This window comes from Balaenoptera musculus, chromosome 16, assembly GCF_009873245.2.
Source record: "Balaenoptera musculus isolate JJ_BM4_2016_0621 chromosome 16, mBalMus1.pri.v3, whole genome shotgun sequence".
Taxonomy (NCBI): domain Eukaryota; kingdom Metazoa; phylum Chordata; class Mammalia; order Artiodactyla; family Balaenopteridae; genus Balaenoptera; species Balaenoptera musculus.
Genome location: NC_045800.1, coordinates 76,032,016 through 76,044,939, shown reverse-complemented (window position 1 = coordinate 76,044,939; position 12,924 = coordinate 76,032,016).

Sequence of the window (12,924 nt, the reverse complement as noted above, 5' to 3'; positions counted from 1 at the left end):
GGTTTTCATCATAAATGGTACTGGGATAATTGGCCCACTATATGCAAAAAAACATCTTGGCTGTAACCACCTACCGTGCACAGAAGTCAATTTCATATAGATTGTACATCTAAATGTGAAAGGCAATACAATAACACTGGTACAAAATACAGGTGAACATCATGACCTTGGGTAAGACACGTTAAACAAAAACAATATAGAGAAATTTGCACTGGAATTAAATGCTGTTTGTTCAAAAAACACAAGTTAAAAGCCAGTGGCAGACTGGGAGGAGACAATTGCAGTGCATGTTTCTAACCGAGGACTCTCACACAGAATATGTAAAGAGCTCCTATAAATCAAAAAAGTCAGAAAAATTAGCAGAAAAATGTAAATCGAACATAATTTACAAAGACTATATTTAACTGGCAAGTAAACATATGAAAACTTGATCAGCTTCAGTAGCCATCAAGGAAAGGTAAATTATAACAAAAATTTAATACCACTACACAGCAGAATGGCTAAAATGATTTTTTAAAAACTGATGAAGATATGAAGCAACTGGGACTCATACAAGTTTGGTGGAAATCTAAATTGTACACTTTGGGAAACAGGCTTTTTCTACTAAAGCTGAGCAGGCATGTTAATTTTGGGGTTTTTTTGTTTTTTGTTTGTTTTGCTACTTTTTTGTTGTCGTTTTTGGCCGTGCTGCACAGCATGCGGGATCTTAAGCATGGAGTCCTAACCACTGGACTGCCAGGGAATTCCCCTAAATTTTGGATGTGTAATTGTACTTCTAGGCATATATCCAACAGATAAATACAAATATTTTTACTGAAAGAGTATTCACAGTAGTACTATTCTCAATAGCCCAGATACAGACAACAGCACAAATGTCCACCAACACTAGAATGGATACATAAATGTGCTCTATTCACTCAGTGATACACTCTACAGCAGTGAGAATGAACCAACCACAACTGCATGCATACAAAAGAAACAGCACAAAGGAGTACATACTATATTTCACTCAAAAAGGCAAATTTAATATGTGGTGTTTGAAGTTGGGATGCTAGTTGCCTGGATTGACTTGAGGGAGCTCCTCTGGTGTTAACAGTGTTCTGGTTTTTTATCTGCATATTGATTGTAGGTGTATTCACTTGGCAAAAGTTATTGTGAATATTTATATATACTCATAGTTTAGTATAACTGTTCCTTAATAAAAAGCAGAAAGTCTGAACATGTTGGCTCTCTGAAATCCCTCCAATAGTTTCTCAGTTCTTAAAAAACACACAACACAAATAAGATGATTCATTAGGATAACAGCAGTAAGTATGTATGTGAACAATCCCTGTGTGATGTGCTAACGTATGTGAATATATTACATAACATATTTTGATCCCTTAGCTATGTGACAAAGATTTTTCACGTTAAATGCTAACCAATTTCTCTTAATATACATTTTAAGGCAAATAATATTTTACAGTTGTCAAGTTTACCATACCTAGTATATGTTCTCTTATGGTTTCCTGGCATATGTAAGTGGATATGGCCAGTGTTTTCCATTAACTCTTTAATAAAGAATTTAAACATTGTGTTTATTAAGTTTTCATGTGCCTCAGCATCTACCAGTGGGTATAATGAAAATACTAATTAAACAAAATAAGCATTATCATGTTAATTAAAGAAAGCAGATTTGAACTACTTCAATTCAACACAGTATTGCTTTCCATTATATGAAGAAAATATCCTGTTAAAATGTTCAGATGAGACATCTAGGTATGAGTTGTATAATCCAAGCTAAACAGGAAATACTTACATCTGTATTATGATGTTTATATATTTTTTCCTATTCCTTTCTTCCCAATAAACAGGAGGATGTAGAGTTAGATACCAGATTGCTTGAGTTTATATGCTCTCTGGCTTTGTCTCTTAAAAGATTTGTGACAAATTAACTGTCTGTACTCAGACCCTCATCTATAAAATGGGGACATTAGTAGTGCCTACTTCATAGCAGTGCTCAGAATAATTTATGAACTATGAGTTATGCATGCATTAGCTGTTATTTCTTGAATTAGCTTTCAAACAATTGATAGATTCCTACAAACTCTTTATTCCCTATACTCATTTTTTTCCCTTGGTAGCATAGCCTTGATTTGTATTTTTTTACCTTAGTCTTAGAATGCTCAGAGTAAACCTTGATTAGATTAAGCCACTCACGGAAAAGTTTCTCCTCAGGGATTTGTTTGGGATTGGCACATGTCCTAATTCTGGCCAGAGCTGTTTGCATAGGTGTTCTGAAAACTTGTGGAAAGGCTTCTTTCTTGTGCAGCTGAAATTTTTCATGTCTGGACATGACCCTTAGTTATATCCTGCATCTCTGAGCAGTAGGTGAAGACTGAGGGTGGTAGAGCAGAGAGAGAACAGATTTGGATTCATGAGGATGTCATTCAGCTCTTTAACTGTTCTGCAGTGAGGATAGTTGGAGGCTGTACTCAGCAGTGGGCAGAACTCAGAGTAGCTTCCCTGCCCAGGCAGGGCCACAGAACAGCCCCCAAGGCTGGCAACACTCTTGTTTGGGGAGTTAATCAGGGAGAACTGTGCCCCAAGTTCCTTGGCCAGACATGGCCCAGTGTCCTGGTTCTGCAGATGTGCAGTGCTGCTGGCCATGCTCTCTGCTGAAGTGCTGTTGGGTTAAGCAGCTTTCCAGGCGCTCAGGTCAGGCTTCCTGGTAGGGTGGGGCTATGTATTAGCTCCCCTGCCTGGCTGGAGTGGGGGGAACAGCTCCACCAAGCCTTGCAAGGCTATTTTTTTTTGTGGTCTTAACTCAATCCAGCTCTGTGGTCCTGCCTGGGCAGGGAAGCTACTCCATAGCTCTACCCATTGCTGAATACAACCTCCAACACTACCAATCATGAAACCTAACCAGAACTCCTGGGAATCTCAGTAGCTCACCCTGAAGCCCTGATTACAGTGGCACTTGAGCAGAGAGTTTGCCCAGCAGCTCTGCATCTGCAGAACAAAGACAGTGGCCCCATTTGTCCAGGGAGCTTAGTGCACAGTTCCATCTAACTTGATCCCCAAAGAGCCCTGTCAGCCTTGGGGGCTGATCTTCAGCCCCAGCTGGGCAAGGATGCTCATTTATAGCCACACCCAAGGTGAATACAGCTTCCAGCCTGGCTTGACCAAGAAACCTAGCCAGATCTCCTGGGAATCTGTGTAGCCCATCCTGCAACTCTGATTACAGCAGCACTTGAGTAGAGAGCCCATCCAGTGGCCCTACCCATTTGACAGAGCTAGGACAGTGGTCTGTCAGGTCACAGAACTTGGTGCATATTTCTGCCTAATTTGATCCTCAAACAAGAGACTTGCCATGCTTAGGGCCTGTAAAGGGGCCCACCCTGATAGGGAAACTAATTTGTAGTCCCTTCCATTGCTGAATAGAGCCTTCAGCCCATCCAATTAGGGAGCCTAACCAGAGCACAAGAGGAGGTGCCTAGCCCATACAACACCCCTGCTTACAATGGCACTTGAACAGACAGCAAAGCCCTTGGCTTTCCTCATCTGCAGGGGAAATCTGGTGGCCCCATCTAGCCAGGGAATTTGATGTACAGTCTTGCCTTATTTGGGTCCCCAAACAATGAGCTGTGCTGGCCCTGGGACCAGTTCTTCACCCCACCAGGGAAGAGAAGCTCATTCATAGCTCCATCTAACTGCTGAGTATAGTACTGATACCTAGTCCTGATTGTCCAGGAAGCCTGACCAGAGAACCCAGACAATAGCAGAGCCCACCCTATGGACTCACTTGAGCAGGAAACCAAGTCAGCAATTTCTATTCAAATGTTTTCAGCCAGAGGCAGCCCCTCCTGACCTCACAGCTTGGGCAGAGGCCTTGCCCCAAAAGAGGTGGAGAGCAAGCCCCAATTGCCCAAAGTATGCTACCAGTTGACATGTCCAGAAACCGAAACTGAGCTGACTGGTGAAGAACTGACTTTACCAAAGTTAACCTGTGAAGTCTGGAAGAGGAGACCATTTGCTCAAATGTAGAAACCAACATATGGATTCAAGGATCATGAAAAATCAAGTAAACATGACACCACGAAAAAAAACTAATAAAGCTCCAATAACACCCTAAAGAAATGGAGATCTAGGAACAGTCAGACAAAGAATTCAGAATAATCCTCTTAAATAAGATTAGTAAACTACAAGAACACACAGATAACTAAAGGACATTAGGAAAACAATGCATGAACAAAATGAGAAGTTCAACAAAGAAATCATCAAAAAAAATTAAGAGCTGAAAAAAAAAGAAACTGCACTGAAGAATTCTGTAGTGTTTCAACAGCAGGCTCAACCATGCAGAAGAAAGGATCAGAGACCTAGAAGTTATCCAGTCAGAGGAACAAAAAGAATAAAGATTGCAAAAGAGTGAAGAAAGACTACACGACATGTGGGGCACCATCAAAAGCAACAATATCCTCATTATAGGAATTCCAGAAGGAAAAAAGGGACAGATGGCATATTTAAAGCAATAATGTCAGACTTCCCAAACTTAGGGAGAGAAATGGACATCCAGATCCACGAGACCCAAAGGACCCCAAATATGTTGAATCTGAATAGGGCTACACTGAGACACATTATAATTAAATTGTCAACAATCAAAGACAAAGAATTTGCAAAGCAGGAAGAGAATGGAGACAAGTTACATGCTAGGGAACCTCCATAAGACATGGTGGATTTCTCAACAGAAACTTTCCAGGCCAGGAGAAAAAGGAATGATAAATTAGAAACTGCTAAAGGAAAAAAAACCCTGTCAACCAAGTATTCTATAGCCAGCCAAGCTGTCCTTCAGAAATGAAGGAGAGATAAAGACCTTCCTGAACAAATAAAAGCTGAGAGAGCTCATCACCATTAGATCTGCCTATAAGAAATGCTAAAGAAGCTCTCTGAGTGGAAGAAAAGGACACTAATTATATAATCATAAAAACATAAGAAGGTAGGACAAAACTCACTGGTAATGGTAAATATATAGTCAAAGTTAGATTCTGTAATATAGTAATGGTGGTACATAGTTCCCTAACTCCAGTTTAAAACTTAAAAAAACAAACAGTAAAAATTAGCATAAGTAAAAATATCTATTATTGTATATGCAATACGAAAAATATGTAAACTGTAACATCAATAACCTAAAATGTGAGGGGGAGGGAAGTAAAAGTGTAAAGCTTAGGAATGCTATTGAAGTCTTGTTATCAGTTTAAAACAGGGTGCTATAATTTTAAGATATTTTAAGTAAGCCTCATGGTAACCACAAGAGAAAAACCTGTAGTATTCATACACACAAAAGACATGAACATGATAATGAAGTCAAAGTATACTGATTCCAAAAGACATCAAACACAAACACAGCAGGATAAGAAGGAACAATGGATCTACAAAACAATCAGAAAACAATTAACAAAATGGCAATAGTAAGTTCTTACCTATAAATAATTGCTTTAAACATAAGTAGATTAAAGTCTCCAATCAAAAGACAAAGATGGCTAATTGGATAAAACAATAAGATCCAATGACATGCTGCCTACAAGAGACTCACTTTAGCCTCAAAGACATACATAGACTAAAAGTGAGGGAATGGAAAAAATATTTCCTGCAAATGGTAACCAAAAATAGCAGAGGTAACTATATTTATGTCAGACAAAATAGACTTTAAACTGACACTGGTAGAAAGAGAAAAGTTTTATACACACACACGCATGTAAAGGGATCATTCAATTAAAAAGGTATATAACGTTTGTATATATTTATGCACCAACATTGAAGCAACTAAATATCAATATATAAAGTAAAACTACAAGGGCTAAAAGGAGAAACAAACAGCAATACAGTAAGAGTGGGGGATTCTAATACTGTACTTTCAAAAAGGACAGATCATCCAGAGAGAGAATCAATAAGGATCCAGTGGTTTTAAACAGAACTACATACCAAATAGCCCTGATAGACATATACAAAACATTCTATCCAACAACAGCAGAATATGCATTCTCATCAAGTGCACATGGAACATATTCTAGGACAGACCATATCTTAGGCCACAAAACAAATCTTAGCAAATTCAAGAAGGTTGAAATCATACCAAGTATCTCCTCAGACCACAATTACAAGGAACTAAAAATCAACAGGAGGATAACTGGAAAATTCATGAATACACAGAAAATAACAACACACCCCGAACAATGTCTTAAAGCAATTAAAAGGGGAATAAAAAAGTATCTTGAGACAAACAAAAATGGAAAGACAACATACCAAAACTTACGGGATGCAGCAAAAGCAGTTCTAAGAGGAAAGTTCATAGCAATAAATGCCTACATTAACACATTATTGACCAGAGATGTATTAATACATCTTTTGTTACCCAAATGTTACTGACCAGAGACATATCAATATGTTTTTAGAGAGTGATACAATTTACATCACCATGCGAAGTTGTTAGAGCTTAGTTGATCAAGGGTTCATTATACAACTTATATTGCCATTACCATTCACATTTTACTCCGTTAGGTTTTTGTTCCAACCTTGTGCACAGTTTATTGCCATAAAATTTTCAAAAATGACGTGTTGCAAAATTTTGAGTGAAGAAGAATTTTTCGGTGAATTTTATGCAGATACTTTCTCTGACTGTCCAAGAGGCATATATACTAGTGTATCAGAAAATGATAGTTCTTCAGAATATAGTTCTGATTCAGACGATGTGAATATTAGACCAAAAAAAGACAAAAAATCTTAGTGACTGATTCTGATACGGAAAGGGAAAATGAAACTTACAGTACTGGAGAATGCTCCTTTGCTTCTACAGAAGAGTGGATTGAAGACAACATTTCAGGAAAATTAGAAGACTTTACAGGTGTGTCAGGTGTAACTACTGAATGTAATAACCAGCAAAGTGTTAGTGAAATAACAGAATTAATTTTGGTAACTTGTTCGAGTTGGTCACTTCTCAAACTTGTATCACCAACAGAATGAAAAATCATATAAAGTATGATAAGGCTTTAAAATGGACTGATGTAACCAACAGTGACATGAAAAAGTTTCTTGGATTAATAATTTTGATGGGACAAATAAGAAAGTCACACTGGAAAGGATATTGGTTGACTGATCCCTTACTTGAAACACCTATCTTTCCAAAGATTATGACGAGAAGAAGGTTTGAACAAACAATGACATTTCTTCACTTTAACAATAACTTGGAAACTCCACTTCCTGCAGACAGAATTTCAAAAGTAAAACCTCTTTTGGATTATTTTCTACCAAAATTTCAATCAATCTATATACCCCAACAAGAGCTATCACTTGATGAGGCAATGATAAAGTGGAGAGGATGACTCAGATTCAAAACCTACAATTGGGGAAAACTCAAAAAATATGGAATTTTGGTCAGGATGGTTAGCAAAAGTGAAACTGGATATATACGCAACCTTGAGATTTACACAGGTGAAGGAAAGAAACTGCAAGAAACAATATTATCAGTCCTACAACCTTATCTTGGTTCATGGCACCATATTTACCAAGACAATTATTACAACGGTGTGTCCACATCTGAAATATTGTTGAAAAATAAAACCAGAGTTTGTGGGAATATAAGAGAGAATCATCGTCTACCAAACCAATTAAAGGAGAAATCTGAAAAACTATGTGGGGGCGTGGGGGGAATGACATTCTTATGGAAGGGAAAAGTGATTCTTCTTATATGGAAAGACAAGAGGCTAGTCCGCATGGTGACAACTATTCATGACACCTCCACAGAATCTACAGGAAAGGAAGACAGAAGGACTGGCCATCAGACAACTAAGCCCACTTATGTATTAGAGTATAATAAATATATGAAAGGAGTTGATTGATCTGATCAATAACTGGCAAACTTCAATATCTTCCAGAAAACTCAAAAATGGTATAAGAAAGTGGGTTTCTATTTGAGTAATTGCAGTTTATTCATGCGTTTAAAATTTACTGTAGGGACTTCCCTGGTGGTCCAGTGGGTAAGACTCCACGCTCCCAATGCAGGGGGCCCGTGTTCGATCCCTGGTCAGGGAACTAGATCCTGCATGCATGCCACAACTAAGATTTCGCATGTCACAACTAAGAGCCCACATGCTGCAACTAAGAGTCCTCATGCCACACTAAAAAAGATCCTGCAGGCCACAACTAAGACCCAGCACAGCCTAAATAAATAAATAAATAAAATTTATTATAGCCTTAATGCACAGAATAAAATGACTCACAAGCAATTTTTGTTAGCAGTAGCTAAAGAATGGATAACTGACCATTCTGCTGAATGTAGTGGTAGTCCTGCACCTGGTCCTTCTTGTGGTGTTTCTAAAAGAGCCCCCCACAAGTTGATCCACATTGTCGACTATCAGGTAAAATAAAAGAACATATTCTAGAGGAAATAATACCCACAGGACTAAAAAAAAAAAAAAAAAAATGATGCCAGAAAGTGTAGAGTCTGCTCTTCCAGGGGAAACTACAGTGAAACACAGCATATTTGTAATAGATGTTTTATTCCCCTGCACAGAGGTGCCTGCTACACTACCTATCACACTCCAAAGAAATATTAGAATGCTTTAGTAAGACATGTACAAAGTTTCAAATAAATACATTAAGTGCAAAAAAAGTTGTTGATATTTACTCAAACATGGGTGTTTCAATATTCACTTACATAACAAATTGCCAGCCACAGGCATTAGTTTCTGCAAAAATCCCCTGGTCAAAAAGTGTGTTAAGAAACTGAAACCATGCCCCACATGGTTAAAAAAAAAATCTTAAAACCATGCCCCATAGGGTTAATAGAAACTGGTGATTTACAGAAATTGAGTTTGTATTACAGCTTGCTAAAAACCCCTCTGCTTGTAGTCTTCCTTCACTGAGCAAACTTGCCTTATTATTTTATTGCAAGTTACATGCTCTTCCAGCTTCATGTAGCTTAAACAATAAAATGGTTGCCTGGGGGAGGGGCAAGATGGCGGAATAGTAAGACGCGGAGATCACCTTCCTTCCCACAGATACAGTAGAAATACATCTACACGTGGAACTACTCCTACAGAACACCCACTGGACGCTGGCAGAAGACGTCAGACCTCCCAAAAGGCAAGAAAATCCCCACGTACTTGGGTAGGGCAAAAGAAAAAAGAAATAACAGAGACAAAAGAATAGGGACGGGACCTGCACCAGTGGGAGGGAGCTGTGAAGGAGGAAAGGTTTCCACACACTAGGAAGCCCCTTTGCGGGCAGAGACTGTGGGTGGCAGAGGGGGGAAGCTTCGGAGCCACGGAGGAGAGCGCAGCCACAGGGGTGCGGAGGGCAAAGCGGAGAGATTCCCGCACAGACGAGCGGTGCCGACCAGCACTCACCAGCCCGAGAGGCTTGTCTGCTCAGCCGCCGGGGCGGGCGGGGCTGGGAGCTGAGGCTCGGGCTTTGGTGCTAGCCGAGAGGGAGTCTGGGAAAAAGTCTGCAGCTGCCGAAGAGGCAAGAGACTTTTTCTTGCCTCTTTGTTTCGCGGCACGCAAGGAGAGGGGATTCAGAGCGCCGCCTAAACGAACTCCAGAGAAGGGCACGAGCCGCGGCTATCAGCGCGGACCCCAAAGGCGGGCGCGAGCCGCGGCTATCAGCGTGGATCCCACAGCAACAGGGGCGCAGAGGGAAAAACGGAGAGATTCCCGCACAGAGGCTCAGCGCCGAGCAGTGCTCACCAGCCCGAGAGGCTTGTCTGCTCACCTGCCAGGGCGGGCGGGGGCTGGGAGCTGAGGCTCGGGCTTCGGTGCTAGCCGAGAGGGAGTCTGGGAAAAAGTCTGCAGCTGCCGAAGAGGCAAGAGACTTTTTCTTGCCTCTTTGTTTCGCGGCGTGCAAGGAGAGGGGATCCAGAGCGCCGCCTAAACGAACTCCAGAGACAGGCGCGAGCCGCGGCTATCAGTGTGGACCCCAGAGGTGGGCGCGAGCCGCGGCTAACAGCGCGGACCCCAGAGACGGGCGCGAGCCGCGGTTATCAGCGCGGACCCCAGAGACGGGCAGGAGACGCTAAGGCTGCTGCTGCCGCCACCAAGAAGCCTGTGTGCGAGCACAGGTCACTCTCCACACCGCCCCTCCCAGGAGCCTGTGCAGCTCGCCACTGCCAGGGTCCCGTGATCAAGGGACAACTTCCCCGGGAGAATGCACGGTGCGCCTCAGGCTGCTGCAACGTCACGCCGGCCTCTGCCGCCGCAGGCTCGCCCCACCTCCTCAGTCCCGCTCCCTCCCCCCCCACCTGAGTGAGCCAGAGCCGCCGAAGCAGCTGCTCCTTTAACCCCGTCCTGTCTGGGCGGGGAACAGACGCCCTCAGGCGACCTACATGCAGAGGCACGTCCAAATCCAAAGCTGAACCCCGGGAGCTGTACGAACAAAGAAGAGAAAGGGAAAATCTCTCCCAGCAGCCTCAGAAAAAGCGGATTAAATCTCCACAATCAACTTGATGTGCCTGCATCTGTTGAATACCTGAATAGACAACGAATCATCCCAAATTCAAGAGGTGGACTTTGGGAGCAGGATATATTAATTTTCCCACTTTTCCTTTTTTTGTGAGTGTATATGTGCATGCTTCTGGGTGAGATTTTGTCTGTATAGCTTTGCTTTCACCATTAGTCCTAGGGTTAGGCCCATCCGTGGTTTTTTTTGTTTTTTTTTTTTGTTTTTTTTTTTTACTCAAAAAAAAATTTTTTTTCCTAATAAATGTTTTCTTAATAATTTTTTCCTTATTTTCTATTTTTAGAAATTAAAAAAAACATTTTAACAAGTTTTTTCGTATTTTTTATTTTAAAAAATTAAAAATTTTTTAAATAATTTTTCTTTTATTTTTTACTATAAAAATTAATAAATCTATTTTTAAAAATTAAAAAAAATTTTTTTCTGAATACATTTATTCTTAAAAATTTTTTCTTATTTTTTATTATAATAGCTTTATTTTATTTTATTTTATCCTCTTTCTTTCTTTCTTTCTATTTTTTTCTCCCTTTTATTCTGAGCCGTGTGGACGAAAGGCTCTTGGTGCTCCAGCCAGGCATCAGGGCTGTGCCCCTGAGGTGGGAGAGCCAACTTCAGGACACTGGTCCACAAGAGACCTCCCAGCTCCACATAATGCCAAACAGCGGAAATCTCTCAGAGGTCTCCATCTCAACATCAAGACCCAACTTCACTCAACGACCAGCAAGCTACAGTGCTGGACACCCTATGCCAAACAACTAGCAAGATAGGAACACAGCCCCATCCATTAGCAGAGAGGCTGCCTAAAATCATAATAAGGCCACAGACACCCCCAAACACACCACCAGACGTGGACGTGCCCACCAGAAAGACAAGATCCAACCTCATCCACCAGAACACAGGCACTAGTCCCCTCCACCAGGAAGCCTACACAACCCACTGAACCAACCTTAGCCACTGGGGACAGATACCAAAAACAACAGGAACTACGAACCTGCAGCCTGTGAAAAGGAGACCCCAAACACAGTAAGATAAGCAAAATGAGAAGACAAAAAACCACACAGCAGGTGAAGGAGCAGGGTCAAAACACGCCAGACCTAACAAATGAAGAGGAAATAGGCAGTCTACCTGAAAAAGAATTCAGAATAATAATAGTAAAGATGATCCAAAATCTTGGAAATAGAATAGACAAAATGCAAGAAACATTTAACAAGGATGTAGAAGAACTAAAGAGGAACCAAGCAACGATGAAAAACACAATAAATGAAATTAAAAATACTCTAGACGGGATCAATAGCAGAATAACTGAGGCAGAAGAACGGATAAGTGACCTGGAAGAAAAAATAGTGGAAATAACTACTGCAGAGCAGAATAAAGAAAAAAGAATGAAAAGAACTGAGGACAGTCTCAGAGACCTCTGGGACAACATTAAACGCACCAACATTCGAATTATAGGGGTCCCAGAAGAAGAAGAGAAAAAGAAAGGGACTGAGAAAATATTTGAAGAGATTATAGTTGAAAACTTCCCTAATATGGGAAAGGAAATAGTTAATCAAGTCCTGGAAGCACAGAGAGTCCCATACAGGATAAATCCAAGGAGAAACACGCCAAGACACATATTAATCAAATTATCAAAAATGAAATATAAAGAAAACATATAAAAAGCAGCAAGGGAAAAACAACAAATAACACACAAGGGAATCCCCATAAGGTTAACAGCTGATCTTTCAGCAGAAACTCTGCAAGCCAGAAGGGAGTGGCAGGATATACTTAAAGTCATGAAGGAGAAAAACCTACAACCAAGGTTACTCTACCCAGCAAGGATCTCATTCAGATTTGATGGAGAAATTAAAACCTTTACAGACAAGCAAAAGCTGAGAGAGTTCAGCACCACCAAACCAGCTTTACAACAAATGCTAAAGGAACTTCTCTAGGCAAGAAACACAAGAGAAGGAAAACACCTACAATAACAAACCCAAAACATTTAAGAAAATGGGAATAGGAACATACATATCGATAATTACCTTAAATGTAAATGGATTAAATGCTCCCACCAAAAGACACAGACTGGCTGAATGGATACAAAAGCAAGACCCATATATATGCTGTCTACAAGAGACCCACTTCAGACCTAGAGACACATACAGACTGAAAGTGAGGGGATGGAAAAATATATTCCATGCAAATGGAAATCAAAAGAAAGCTGGAGTAGCAATTCTCATATCAGACAAAATAGACTTTAAAATAAAGACTATTACAAGAGACAAAGAAGGACACTATGTAATGATCAAGGGATCAATCCAAGAAGAAGATATAACAATTGTAAATATTTATGCACCCAACATAGGAGCACCTCAGTACATAAGGCAAATACTAACAGCCATAAAAGGGGAAATTGACAGTAACACAATCATAGTAGGGGACTTTAACACCCCACTT